The sequence below is a fragment of the Heterodontus francisci genome, chromosome 15 (assembly GCF_036365525.1).
Source record: "Heterodontus francisci isolate sHetFra1 chromosome 15, sHetFra1.hap1, whole genome shotgun sequence".
NCBI lineage: Eukaryota > Metazoa > Chordata > Chondrichthyes > Heterodontiformes > Heterodontidae > Heterodontus > Heterodontus francisci.
This window is the reverse complement of record NC_090385.1, coordinates 96,494,786-96,509,394: the sequence shown is the minus strand read 5'-3', so window position 1 is coordinate 96,509,394 and position 14,609 is coordinate 96,494,786. Positions and strand designations below refer to the sequence as shown.

Here is a 14,609-nt window from a genome sequence, read left to right as displayed (position 1 = left end):
GGCTGGCTAGCAGAGGTAGATAAATCCAGACATGATTTAAAGGAGTGAAAGCCCAGTGGGTATGTGTACGAGTCCCAGCCAGAACTCGGTTCATAATCACATTTCAGAGCAGGGATGGGCAGGCAGCAGCTGGAGAGATATTGATCAGCATTCCCACTAATGGCACTGGGCCAAAGATAAAACCACCGACTGACATTCCCATCAATGGCACTGGGCCAGATATACAACCACTGATCAACATCCCATCAATGGAATGGCCAGAGATAGAGCCATTGACCAACATCCCATCAATGGCTCTGGGTAAAATTCCTGTGTCAAAATGCAAGCTGTTTGTCATTTTGTGGATTAGGGCAAAGTGTGAATCACGTCCTCCTGATACTGCTCTCTGACGAGCACACCTTCCAATCCTTCCTTTGGATGACTGGTTTCCAGAGAGATTTCATCCCAGATTATGCTGAACTAACAGCTAGTCTTTTTGCCATGGGTGTGGACACACTGAATTTATTTATTTATATACATGACTCCATATTAAAAGTCCGATTCAAATTGGAGTCAGAATGACAGGGCCCAATCACTTGCAATATTTAAACTTTTACATATAAATCCTGTGATAGGATTTTTTTATGTTGGGCCAGGTGACATGTTTCTGAAGCCTCCACAATCTAAGTGTCACAACACCGAGTGTGAGAGGCAGTTCCTGACCTGGTTCCAGTCCCTCATTTAGCTCCGATATATCATCGGCAGAGGTTCCAGTTGAAATGTACATTCATCACATTCTTCTCGATCCCATAACACTCCACCTATCTCCACCACATCCCCTCTATCCCATAACACTCCCCCTATCTCCATCAAACTCCCTCTATCCCATCACATTCCTCTCTATCCCATCACACTCCTTTACAGTTTGCTAATATTCCTCTTCCTATCACGTGCACTGAACTACCTGCCCAGACAGGGTATGTGCAGCTCTGAACCGTGGGGATTTGTTCAGATTCCAATTTCTTGCACTGACTCAATATCTGCTCTTCTAACAGATGAAAGATTGGACCTGTGCAACTGGGAAACACATCCAATATGCGGCACTGTTTCAGGTTATTTCTGCACTTGCGAAGAAACATCAAACTCTCACTTTCCATTTCCTTAAAGTCAAGACATTAAGAAAGGTGAATTAGAATGCTGAACGATTAGGTTGATGAAGCCACCAAACATGTATTTATTCCAGGTACCCTGTGTGAGCTCCTAGCAGCAGCTGAGTAGTGCTTTGCCACAACCAGGAATCAGACTAATTTTTTCAACTTCCCAGAGGTCAGTCTGCTGACCCTCAGCTTGCTGACTGGAAGATACAGATACAGGAGGATCAGACTGCCAGTGTAAAAGTGTCCCCTTGTCCTGTATTCAGGATCACAACATCCTTTCACTTACCCTGACCCTGTTTATTTACAGAATTACACATTACAAGCCTACATCTCCTAAACCCACAACCACAGTTTTACTCTATGCCTATTTATAGGCAATCAAGTGACTGCCCTGTTAATGCCCACCACTTACATACAAACAAACACAATTAATATACAATTAACACTCCTTTTCCATAAACCCATGACAAAATTGCAGAAAGAGGCAGGAGTTACGGAACAATGGGCAAAGTAGTTAGTACAACAGGTAGGGAAACATATGGGCAGGTGGCAGGAGTGAGTGGTTGGAATAAGGAAAAGATGAATCCCTACTTAAATAAGGGCTCAGTGTTCACAGAGTATGAAGTCGGAGATTGAATGATGATTTGACAGATTTGTGGAAAGAAGCCTTTTCCCAAGTCTACATCGGAAGGCCTTGTGTTGCTGTCCAGAAAGTCTCAGTTTATCAAGTGGAATTGAAAGACAGCAAGTCAGGCACTGATAAGTGGCTGCACAGCATACAGCTGGAAACATTTAAAGTTTTCCTGGATTAAACTCATCGGGACTCTTGGAACCATCAATGGTATTGTTCTTTTACTTTTCCTGTTATCCATGGGAACACTGCTCGGCATTTTCTGGTAGATACCCGTCTATCTCTTCAGTAACCTGGACCCGCGAGGTCAGTATCTAAGTCTCCTGCAGCACCGTGGATGTGTGATCTCACCTGCCAGTGAGCTGGCACCAGCGGCGTCCAATCTCCCTGCCCTCGCTCCTGCACAGTTCTACCCAGTGAGTGACTACGTAAAGATTCTTCCCCTAGCCCAACCTCTCAGGTCCGTGTGGAGCCAGTCTCTGAGCTGGTGGATGTGCGAGTGAGATTGAGTGACAGTACATCTTCAGGAAAACTGGCCTCCTCTTCCTCCACGAGTGACGTGCGTCGACATTCTTAGGAGCTGGAAGAGAGGGACAAGGGTTAGCTTGCAGTGTGAGGAGTGAAGAAGGAAAGCAATGGGTGTAGGAAGGACCTGCAGCATGTTGTGCAGAATGGGTGGTGTGAGAAAACAGTAAGAAGAGACAAAGTGAATTAGATGTAAATAACTTATACAGTGTTTCTTCCAGTGTCACCATTGGCCATGGCCTCCACTCTGCCCTGATACACAATCGTCAGGACATTCTCTTCAAGGGTACGCAGGTAGGCTCAGCCTCCTGCAGCCTGCTGACTCTGAGGCGAGATTGTCACTACTGAACCATACCTGACATACAATCCTGCCAGATATGTAACCAAACATATTTTTGAAGTATTAGCCGGCCAATATTTATCTGTCAAACCACATCAATAAACAAATGATCTTGTCATTATTTCATTGCTATTTGGGATCTTGCTGTGTACAAATTGGCTGCCATGTTACAACTTTACAAAAGTGACTACACTTCCAAACTACTTTATTAGCTGTGACATGCTTTGGAACATCCTTTGGTTGTGGATGGTGCTTTACAGATGGGCATTTGTTCTTTCTTTAGAAGGATAAGTATTGATAAAATGTGAAATGCATTGATCTCAGAGTCACTTAGAACAAAGAAATATCACATGAAGCAAGGCAATCGATTTAAGATGCTTAATGCAGAATGTCAGTTTGGAATGATTAGTTTGGAACTTTAGCCTGGGGGTGGGTGGGCAGGATGAGGTTTGTTGAACCATTGCGTTTTTCAGTCTGCACTCCAAAGTTGACTAAATCCATTGTTTCATTTTAAAACAGAATGAAGTGCATTGATCTCAGAGTTACTCAGGCCAACAGAATATCACATGAAGCAGGATATTAATTTAGGGTGCATAATGCAAATCTACTTATGTAAAATTGGCAAGCAGCCAACCTTAGCACAAAAGGTTGTACATGGGCAATGGAAGGGGCTGGCAGGGTTGAATGGCCTTGTCCCCGGTACAATTTATTCCAAGGTTATATTGCAAGAGCTGCTTTGTTTACAGTGCAGGGTGAGTCCTGGCAAATACGGAATGTTTTTCTCACGTCTACTAATAAGATTTAAGTTCCACCTGTTCAGCTCAACAAGAGGTGAAATGCAGTAAGCTGCCTCCGGTTTCACAATGACCTTTAGTCTTGGTCGATTCAACACATGCCCTGTTTCCATAGTGATCGGTATCTTGGGAAAAGTTGTTCCTCTGTATTTACATGAACAAATAAAATAAGGTTATTGCCAGCGGTGTATGTTTTTTTCCATTAAGTGAGTAGAGTAGATTTTCAGATCCCAAATGTGCTGGCACTTCTTAAGGTGTTGGAAAACATATGACAATGTATGGCCTGGGTGATGCTGGATCACAGCAATCTTTATAGAGGCTGAAATAATAGACTGTGAGCTTTGGTATGCAAACTTTCAACACCTTCAATAAAGGAACTACTTGCATTTATATCACGCCTTTGATGTAAAACATCCCAAGGTACTTCACAGGAGCAAAGTATCAAACACAATCTGACAGCGAGTCCCAATATAAGGAGCTATTAGACCAAAAGTTTGGTCAAAGATAGGTTTTAAAAAGGGCCTTAAAAGGAGGAGAGCGAGCTGAGAGACAGGAGAGGTTTTAAGAGGGAATTCTGGAGCTTAGGCCCCAGGCAGCTGAATGAACGGCCGCTAATGGTGGAGTGATGGAAATCAGGGATGCATGGGAGCCCAGAATTGGAGAAACAAAAAGATTATGGAGGGTTGTAGGATTGGAGGAGGTGACCAAGATAGGGAGGGGCAAGGCCACGGAATGATTTGAACACAAAGATAAGAACTTTACATAGTGTTTACAGCACAGACACTGGCATTCAGCCCAACTGGTCTTATTTTTTGCTCAACCTGAATCTCACCTCACCCTGCTTCAGCTAACTCTATCAACATAACCTTCTATTCCTTTCATATGTACTTGTCAAGCTTCCCCTTAAATGTATTAATGCTGTTCACCTCAATTATTCCATGTGGTAGGAGGTTTCTCATTCTCACCACTCTCTGAGTGAAGAAGTTTCTCCTGAATTCCCTATTGGATTTAGTAGTGACTAGCTTAGATTCATGGCATCAAGCTTTGGATTCCTCCATAAGTGGAAACACATTCTCTACATCTACTCTATCAAAGCCCTTCATAATTTTAAAGACTTCTGTTCGGTCAACCTTAAGTCTTCTCTTCTAGAGAAAAGAGCTTCAACCTGTTCAGTCCTTCCTGATAATTATAATCTCTCAGTTCTAGTATCATTCATGTCATTTTTTTCATTTCTCCAATGCCTCTATATCCATTTTAAATCATGGTGTTTCTGGACTGGGAGTAAACTTAGGTCAGCGGGTACAGAGGTGATGGATGAACAAGACTTGGTACGAGCTAGGATACAGGCAGCAGACTACAGCACTATATTGTGTCGTAGTTACACCACACATTCAGCTTTCATTCCCTTGTAGTCCATCATTGTACTCGTTTACAAGGCTGTGATGTAATGAATGCTACAAGGTAATACTTTCATTCCAAAGTGACCATGTGATCTTGTCCTTGTGGAAATTCCTTTGCTGGGTGCACATGTCTACGATGATGAACAGTCCACTCATCCCACTCAGGAAGCTGCTGTGCAGTTACAGTGTCTCCTTGTGTCCTCGCTCCTGTCTTTGTTGTTGACTCATTTGCTCCCTTCACCCCACCACCAGTGGCCATTTGTTTAGCCTCGATGCTCCCACCCTCTGGACCTCCTCACATAGATCGCCAACCCTAATTTCAAAAACCGCCTTAAGAAGAGATGTTCTTCTGTCCCCTTCACTATCCCAACCCTTGTCACTTTTCCTCCTGCTTTGTATCTGTCAGTTTGTCTTCCTTAACATTTGGCATTGAGACATGTTGCTGTGTGTCAGAAGTGCTATAAGGATGGAAATTGTTGCCATTGTATCTCTAACCTAAATTTGAAATGATCTTATAATGCATAGCGCTTTCCATCTCTTCCCAACATTTTAAAGTCTATTACAAGGTTAATAAAGACCATTAGCTGCCTTTGTGGGAGAGCAATTAGTGGTTAAGAACTTGTGACTACTACCTAATGTTTCCCCTCTTTGCTTTCTTGCAATGCTCCGACTTGTCCTTGTTCAACCTTTAAATATGATTTCTCCAGCCTGCCCATGAATTATCCAGCCATTCCCTCTGTTTCACATCATTGCTCCACTGTGCCATTTTATTTCTCCTTCTTGCCACTTCTATATCTTTGGTATTTTTGTAGAAGGGAGGGAGAGAGTGAGAGCAGGAGGCTGAGGGAGAAGTGAGAGAGGAGAGCGGGAATGAGAGAGGGAGCGAGAGAAGAAGGGAGTGAGAGAGGAGGGAGGGATGGAAAGAGAAATAGAGAGAGGGAGGGCAGGTAGAAAGTAAGGGGGTGGTAGAGATGAAGTGAACAAGGGAGGGGGAGAGAGGGAGGAATGGATGGGAACAAGGGAGAGAGGGAAGGTGAGCACGAGTGAGAAAGGCCTTTTCTATAATAAAATAAGAAATAGGTGCAGGAGTCGGCCATACATCTCCTCGAGTCTGCTCCGCCATTCAATAAAATCATGCTTGATCTCCTACCAAACTCCATCTTCCCACACTATCTTCATAACCCTTGATTCCCATAGAGTCCAAAAATCTTTCTATCCCAACCTTGAATGTACTCAACGACTGTGCATCCATAACCTTCTGGAGTACAGAATTCCAAAGATTTACAACCCTCTGTATGAAGACATTTCTCCTGATCTCATTCTGAAATGGTCTTCTCCTTATCTGAGACTGTGCCCCCAACTTCGAGACTCTCCAGCCAGCGAAAACAACCTCTCAGCATCTAGCCTGTCATACCCTCCCAGAATTTTATATTTCAATGAGATCACCTTGCATTCTTCCAAATTCCAGAGTATATAGACTCATTCTGCTCCATGTCTCCTCAGAGGATAACCCTCTCATCCCAGGAATCGATCTAGTGACCCTTTGTTGCAGTGGTTGTAGAGCAAGTATACCATTCCTTAGGTAGAGACAAAATCTGTACACAATACTCCAGGTGTGGTCTCACCAAATCCCTGTATAATTGTAGCAAGACTTCCTTACTCTTGTACTCCAACCCCTTGCAAATAAAGGACAGCACATAATTTGCCTTCCTGAATGTTTGCTGCACCTGTACATTCGCATTCCGTGTTTCATGTACAAGCACACCTAAATCCCTCCGAACACCACTTTAAAAAATTCTGTTTTTCTATTCTCCCTACCAAAGTGAGTAACCTCACATTTCCCACATTATATTCTACCTGCAACATCCTTGTCCACTCAATTAACCAGTCTATATTCCTTTGCAGACTCTTTGTTTCCTCCTCAAAGCTTACTTTCCCACCTAGCTTTGTATCATCAGCAAAATTGGAAGCATTGCACTCAGTCCCTTCATCTCGTCAGTAATATAGATTGTAATTGGCTGAGCCCCAGCACTGATCCTTGCAGTACCCCAAGAGTAACAGATAGCCAACCTGAAAATGTTTATTCCTATTCTCTGTTTTTTGTCCTTTAACCAATCCTCAATCCATACTAATATATTACCACCAATCTCATGGGCCTTTATCTTGTGTCAGAACATTTCTTGTGTCACAACATTTCATGTTGCACTTCATTAAATGTCTTTTGAAAATCCAAATATACTGCATCTACTTATTCCCTTTATCTACCCTGGTATTAGCATCCTCAAAAAACTCAAATAGATTTGTCAAACATGATTTTCCACAAAGCCATGTTGACCCTGCCGAATCATATTGAAGGAAATACTTGAATTTATATAGTACTTTCATGACTATAAGACATCACAACACACTTTACAGCCAATGAAATGCTTTTGAAGTGTAGTCATTGTTGCAATGTAGAAAATGCAGTCGCAAATTTGTGCACAACAAGCTCTCACAAGCAACAATATAATAATGACCAGCTCATTTGTTTTGTGATGTTGATTGAGGCATGCATATTAATCATGACACCAAAGAGAACTCCCAAGCTCTTTTTTGAATTCGTGCTGTGAGATCTTTTACATCCACCTGAGAGAGTAGACGGGCCTGAGCTTAACATCTTATTCAAGATATCGCACCTCCAATAGTGCAATATTGTTCTGGAGTGTCAGCTTTGATTAGTGTGCTCAAGTACTCAGAGGAGTATTTAAACCCATAATCTTCTGATGCAGAGGCAAGATGCGACCAGCTGAGCCACAACTGGCACTAGCTTATATTGTGACTTTTCTAAGTGCCCTGTTACCGCTTTCTTAATAATGGATTACATGATGTCAGGCCAACTGGCCTATAGTTCTCTGTTTTCAGTCCCTCCTTTCTTAAATACAGGGGTTACATTTGCAAACTTCCAATTCACTGGAATCATTCCAGAATTTATTGAATTTTGGAAGATCACAACCAAGCCCTGCTCCATCACATTAACCTTTTGAACATGCTTCAGCCTTTGGGTAGTGTCTCACTCTACCACACATGAAGATCTTTTGCTGAGAAGAGCACTTTAATAGATGAAGGATCCCTTCTGTTTACAGTTATCAGTTTGGAATTGAGTTCATATCGAGGGAACAATGCATATCCTACAGCCATTACAATTTTTCAATCAGAATGGCTGAGGACATTGAGTTAGAGGACTATGAGTTGGAGCGGAAAACTGATTTAGAGGACGTAAGGTAGTGGGCAACGATGTGGGGGATAATAAGTTGGGAAAGGCAATGAGTTGGGAAAGGCAATGAGTTGGGAAAGACAATGAGTTGGTAGGAACAACAAATTGGGGGGAACAATGAGGTTCTCTTGATGCAGTGGGTTGAGGTGAGCAGTATTGGTGGGGCATTCAGTATGAATTTTAGTGAGATATAACTCCAGTCACTCATTTATTTGTTCATGGGACATGAGCATTGCTGGAAAGGCCAGCATTATGCATCCGTAAATGCCTGTGAGAAGGTGTGATGACCTTCTTGAACCACTGCAGTCCATGTGGTGTAGATACACCCATAGTGCTGTTCCAGGATTTTGACCCAGTGACAGTGAAGGAACAGCAATATAGTTCCAAGTCAGGATGGTGAATGACTTAGAAGGGACTTGCAGGTGTTGGTGTTCCCATATGCCTACTGCCCTTGTCATTCTAGGTGATAGAGGTTGTGGGTTTGGAAGGTGCTGTCTAAGGAGCCTTGGTGAGTTGCTGCAGGGCATCTTGTAGATGGTACACACTGCTGCCACTGTGCACCAGTGTGGGAGGGATGAATGTTTAAGGTGCTGGATGGAGTGCCAATCAAGTGGGCTGCTTTGTCCTGGATGGTGATAAGTTTCTTGCGTGTTGTTGGAGCTGCACTCAGCCAGGCAAGTGGAGAGTATTCCATCACACTCCTGACAGGGTAGATGGTGAGAGGATGTTTCCTCTCATGGGGGAATCTAGAACCTGGAAGCAGTTTCAGAATAAGAGATCTCTCACATAAAATGGAGGTGAGGAGGAATATATTCTCTCAGAGGGTCGTTAATCTTTGAAATTCTCTACCCCAGAGACCAGCGGAAGCTGGGTCTTTGAATATATTCGAGGCTGAGTTTGGGGAATCAGGGTTACGGGGGGGCAGGCAGGAAAGTGGAGTTGAGGTCATGATCAGATCAACCATGATCTTATGGAATGGTGGAGCAGGCTCGAGATGCCAAATGGCCTACTTCTGCTCCAATTTGTTATGTTCTTATGTTGTGCCTTGTAGATGGTGGATAACATTTGGGGAATTAGGAAGTGAGTTACTCTCTGCAGAATTCCCAGCCTCTGACCTGCTCTTGTAGCCACGGTATTTATATGGCTGCCCAGTTAAGTTTCTGGTCAATGGTAACTCCCAGGATGTTGATGGTGGGAGATTCTAATGCTGTTGAATCTCAAGGGGAGATGGTTGGATTCTCTCTTGTTGGAGATGGCCATTGCCTGGCATTTGTGTGGCATGAATGTTACTTGCCACTTATCAGCCCAAGCCAGTTCTTGCTGCATGCAGGCACGGACCACTTGATTGTCTGAGGAGTCACATCTGAGGAGTTGCGAATGGTACTAAACATTGTACAATCATCAACGAACATCCCCACTTCTGAAATTATGTTGAAGGGAAGGTCATTGATGAAGCAGCTGAAGATGATTCAGCCTAGGACACTACCCCGAGGAACTCCTGTAACAATGCCCTGGGGTTGAGATGATTGACCTCCAACAACCACAACCATCTTTCTTTGTACTAGGTATGACAACCAGTGAAGAGTTCTTCCCCTGATTCCCATTGACTTCAATTTTACTAGCGCTCCTTAATGCCATACTCGGTCAAATGCTGTCTTGATATCCAGGGCAATCACTCTCACCTCACCTCTTTAGTCCATGTTTGGAACAAGGCTGTAATGAGGTCAGGAGCTGAGTGGCTTTGGCGGAACCCAACTGAGCATCAGTAAGCAAGTTATTGCTGAGTGAGTTCCACTTGATAGCACTGTTGAAAACACCTTCCATCACTTTGAGAGTAGACTGATGGTGCGATAATTGGCCAGATTGGATTACTGTGAATAGAGAATTGAACTAAGTTGTGTGAATCATACAAATGAGGTGGTGCAGGACATAGTCCAGACAAGCAAAACTGGAAACAAAGTCAAGAACTTAGCTAAGCAGGTGTGGTTCACTGTGTACACAGCTCACCAATGTCACAGCAAGTAACTGATATAAAAACAACACATTGCTTTAACCCAGGAATCCTCCAACCTCACAATATGCCCCCTCCCCAGGTGAAACGGACAGACACTCCCACCTCCCCAGGTAATACTGACACACTCCCTCCTCCCAAGGTAATACAGACACTTTGTCCCCCTCCCCAGTTAATTACAATCAGAAAGTAGTGTGACCCAGTCATACACCATTCATTTGAGCTATGGTGCATGTATCCAAATATGTTCATAAACCCAAAAGTCAGTGAAGCAGTACTGAGAGAGAACTATACTGTTCGTGGAGCAGTACTGGGAGAGAACAGGAATAGTGAGGCAGTACTGAGGGACAACTGTAATAGGGGCAGTATAGAAAGTGTAGGGGGGTACTTAAAAATGTAATTAGGAGAGCGAAGAGGGGACTTGAAAAAACACTGGCGGGCAAGGTAAAGGAAAATCCTAAGGCACTTTATAAGTATGTTAAGGGCAAGAGGATAACAAGGAAAAGAGTAGGGCCCATTAGCTACCAAAGTGACAATCTGTGTGTGGAGCCGGAGGACATAGGTGAGGTTTTAAATGATTACTTTTCATTAGTGTTCACTATGGAGAAGGACGATGTAGGTGTAGAGATCAGGGAGGGAGATTGTGAGATGCTTTAACAAATTAGCATTGAAAGGGAGGAAGTATCAGCTGTTTTAGCAGGCTTAAAATGGATAAATCCCCAGGCCCAGATGAGATGTATCCCAGGCTGTTATGTGAGGCAAGGGAGGAAATAGCAGGGGTTCTGACACAAATTTTCAAATCCGCTCTGGCCACAGGAGAGGTACCAGAGGACTGGAGGACAGCGAATGTGGTGCCATTATTCAAGAAGGGTAGCAAGGATAAAACCGGTAATTACAGGCCAGTGAATCTAACATCAGTGGTAGGGAACTTTTGGAAAAAATTCTGAGGGACAGGATTAATCTCCACTAGGAGAGGCAGGGATTAATCAGGAATAGTCAGCATGGCTTTGTCAGGGGGAGATCGTGTCTATCAAATTTGATTGAATTTTCGAGGCGGTGACTCGAGGTGTAGATGAGGGTAAAGCAGTTGATGTAGTCTACACGGTCTTCAGTAAGGCTTTTGATAAGGTCCCGCATGCGAGATTGGTTAAGAAGGTAAGAGCTCATGAGATCCAGGGCGATTTGGATCCAAAAATTGGCTCAGTGGCAGGAGGCAGAGGGTGATGGTCAAGGGTTGTTTTTGCGAGTGGAAGCCTGTGACCAGTGATGTACCGCAGGGATCGGTGCTGGGACCCTTGCTGTTTGTAGTCTACATTAATGATTTAGACATGAATACAGGAGGTATGATCCGTAAGTTTGCAGATGACATGAAAATTGGTGGTGTCGTAAATAGTGAGGAGGAAAGCCATAGATTACAGGACGATATTGATGGGCTGGTAAGATGGGCAGAGCAATGGCAAATAGAGTTTAATCCTGAGAAATGTGAGGTGATGCATTTTGGGAGGACTAACAAGGCAAGGGAATATACGATGAATGGTAGGACCCTAGGAAGTACAGAGGGTCAGAGGGACCTTGGTGTACTTGTCCATAGATCACTGAAGGCAGAAGCACAGGTAGATAAGGTGGTTAGGAAGGCATATGGGATACTTGCCTTTATCAGCTGAGGCATAGAATATAAGAGCAGGGAGGTTATGATGGAGCTGTATAAAATGCTAGATAGGCCACAGCTGGAGTACTGTGTACAGTTCTGGGCATCACACTATAGAAAGGATGTGATTGCACTGGAGAGGGTGCAGAGGAGATTCACCAGGATGTTGCCTGGGCTGGTGCATTTCAGCCACGAAGCAAGCCTGCATAAGAGCAAAGAATAGTACAGCACAGGAACAGGACATTCGGCCCTCCAAGCCTGCGCCGATCTTGATGCCTGCCGAAACTAAAACCTTCTGCACTTCCGGGGACCGTATCCCTCTATTCCCATCCTATTCATGTATTTGTCAAGATGCCTCTTAAACGTCGCTATCGTACCTGCTTCCACCACCTCCCCCGGCAGCAAGTTCCAGGCACTCACCACCCTCTGTGTAAAGAACCTGTCTCGCACATCCCCTCTAAACTTTGCCCCTCGCACCTTTAACCTATGTCCCCTAGTAACTGACTCTTCCACCCTGAGAAAAAGCTTCTGACTATCCACTCTGTCTATGCCACTCATAACTTTGTAAACCTCTATCATGTCGCCCCTCCACCTCCGTCGTTCCAGTGAAAACAATCTGAGTTTATCCAACCTCTCCTCATAGCTAATGCCCTCCAGACCAGACAACATCCTGGTAAACCTCTTCTGTACCCTCTCCAAAGCTTCCACGTCCTTCTGGTAGTGTGGCGACCAGAATTGCACGCAATATTCTAAGTGTGGCCTAACTAAAGTTCTGTACAGCTGCAGCATGACTTGTCAATTTTAATATTATATGCCCCGACCGATGAAGGCAAGCATGCCATATGCCTTCTTGACTACCTTATCCACCTGTGTTGCCACTTTCAGTGACCTGTGGACCTGTCCGCCCAGATCTGTCAGCCTGTCAATACTCCTAAGGGTTCTGCAATTTACTGTATACTTCCCACCTGTATTAGACCTTCCAAAATGCATTACCTCACATTTGTCCAGATTAAACTCCATCTGCCATTTATCCGCCCATGTCTCCAACCGATCTATATCCTACTGTATCCTCTGACAATCCTCATCACTATCCGCAACTCCACCAAATTTTGTGTCGTCCGCAAACTTACTAATCAGACCAGCTACATTTTCCTCCAAATCATTTATATGTACTACAAACAGCAAAGGTCCCAGCACTGATCCCTGTGGAACACCACTAGTCACATCCCTCCATTCAGAAAAGCACCCTTCCACTGATACCCTCTGTCTTCTATGAACATGCCAGTTCTGTATCCATCTTGCCAGCTCACCTCTGATCCCGTGTGACTTCACCTTTTGTACCAGTCTGCCATGAGGGACCATGTCAAAGGCTTTACTGAAGTCCACATCGACAACATCCACTGCCCTTCCTTCATTAATCATCTTCGTCACTTCCTCAAAAATCTCAATCAAGTTAGTGAGACACAACCTCCCCTTCACAAAACCATGCTGCCTCTCGCTAATAAGTTTGTTTGTTTCCAAATGGGAGTAAATCCTGTCCCGAAGAATCCTCTCTAATAATTTCCCTACCACTGACGTAAGGCTCACCGGCCTACAATTTCCTGGATTACCCTTGCTATAGGGCTGTTAAGAAGGCATATGGTGTGGTAGCTTTTATTAGTAGGGGGATCGAGTTTCGGAGCCACGAGGTCATGATGCAGCTGTACAAAACTCTGGTGAGGCCGCACCTCGAGTATTGCGTGCAGTTCTGGTCACCGCATTATAGGAAGGATGTGGAAGCTTTGGAAAGGGTGCAGAGGAGATTTACTAGGATGTTGCCTGATATGGAGGGAAGGTCTTACGAGGAAAGGCTGAGGGACTTGGGGTTGTTTTCGTTAGAGAGAAGGAGGAGGAGAGGTGACTTAATAGAGACATACAAGATAATCAGAGGGTTAGATAGGGTGGATAGTGAGAGTCTTTTTCCTCGGATGATGATGGCAAACACGAGGGGACATAGCTTTAAGTTGAGGGGTGAAAGATATAGGACAGATGTCAGAGGTAGTTTCTTTACGCAGAGAGTAATAGGGGCGTGGAACGCCCTACCTGCAACAGTAGTAGACTCGCCAACTTTAAGGGCATTTAAGTGGTCATTGGATAGACATATGGATGAAAATGGAATAGTGTAGGTCAGATGGTCGGCGCAACATCGAGGGCCGAAGGGCCTGTACTGCGCTGTAATGTTCTAAAAAAAATCCTTCTTAAACAAAGGAACAACATTGGCTATTCTCCAGTCCTCTGGGACCTCACCTGTAGCCAATGAGGATACAAAGATTTCTTTCAAGGCCCCAACAATTTCTTCCCTTCCCTCCCTCAGTATTCTGGGTTGGATCCCATCAGGCCCTGGGGACTTATCTACCTTTATGCTTTGCAAGACACCCAACACCTCCTCCTTTTTGATAACGACATTACACAGACTATCTATACTCCCTTCCCTCGACTCATCATCCACTAAGCCCTTCTCTTTGGTGAATACTGATGCAAAGTACTCATTTAGTACCTCGCCCATTTCCTAAGGTTGTTTTCCTTAGAGCAGAGAAGGCTGAGGGGGGACCTGATTGAGGTATACAAAATTATGAGATATGGTATAGATATGATAGATAGGAAGAAACTTTTTCCCATAGTGGATGTGTCAATAACCAGGGGGCATAGATTTAAGGTAAGGGGCAGGAGGTTTAGAGGGGATTTGAGGAAAACAATTTTCACCCAGAGGGTGGTTGGAATCTGGAACACACTGCCTGAAGTGGTGCTAGAGGCAGGAACCCTCACAACATTTAAGAAGTATTTAGATGAGCACATGAAACGCCATAGCATACAAGGCTACGGCCAAGTGCT

At 44.2% G+C, this 14,609-nt stretch overlaps 1 long non-coding RNA gene across 1 annotated transcript in view; it reads right to left on the bottom strand.

The window, feature by feature from the left end:
* Nucleotides 1-871: 871 nt before the first annotated feature.
* LOC137377947 (uncharacterized) overlaps nucleotides 872-14,609 on the bottom strand; it is a 53,850-nt gene continuing 40,112 nt past the window's right edge. The window contains exon 3 of the long non-coding RNA XR_010976530.1: nucleotides 872-2,347. This is a non-coding gene — a long non-coding RNA (uncharacterized lncRNA). The remainder of the gene's footprint in view (nucleotides 2,348-14,609) is intronic.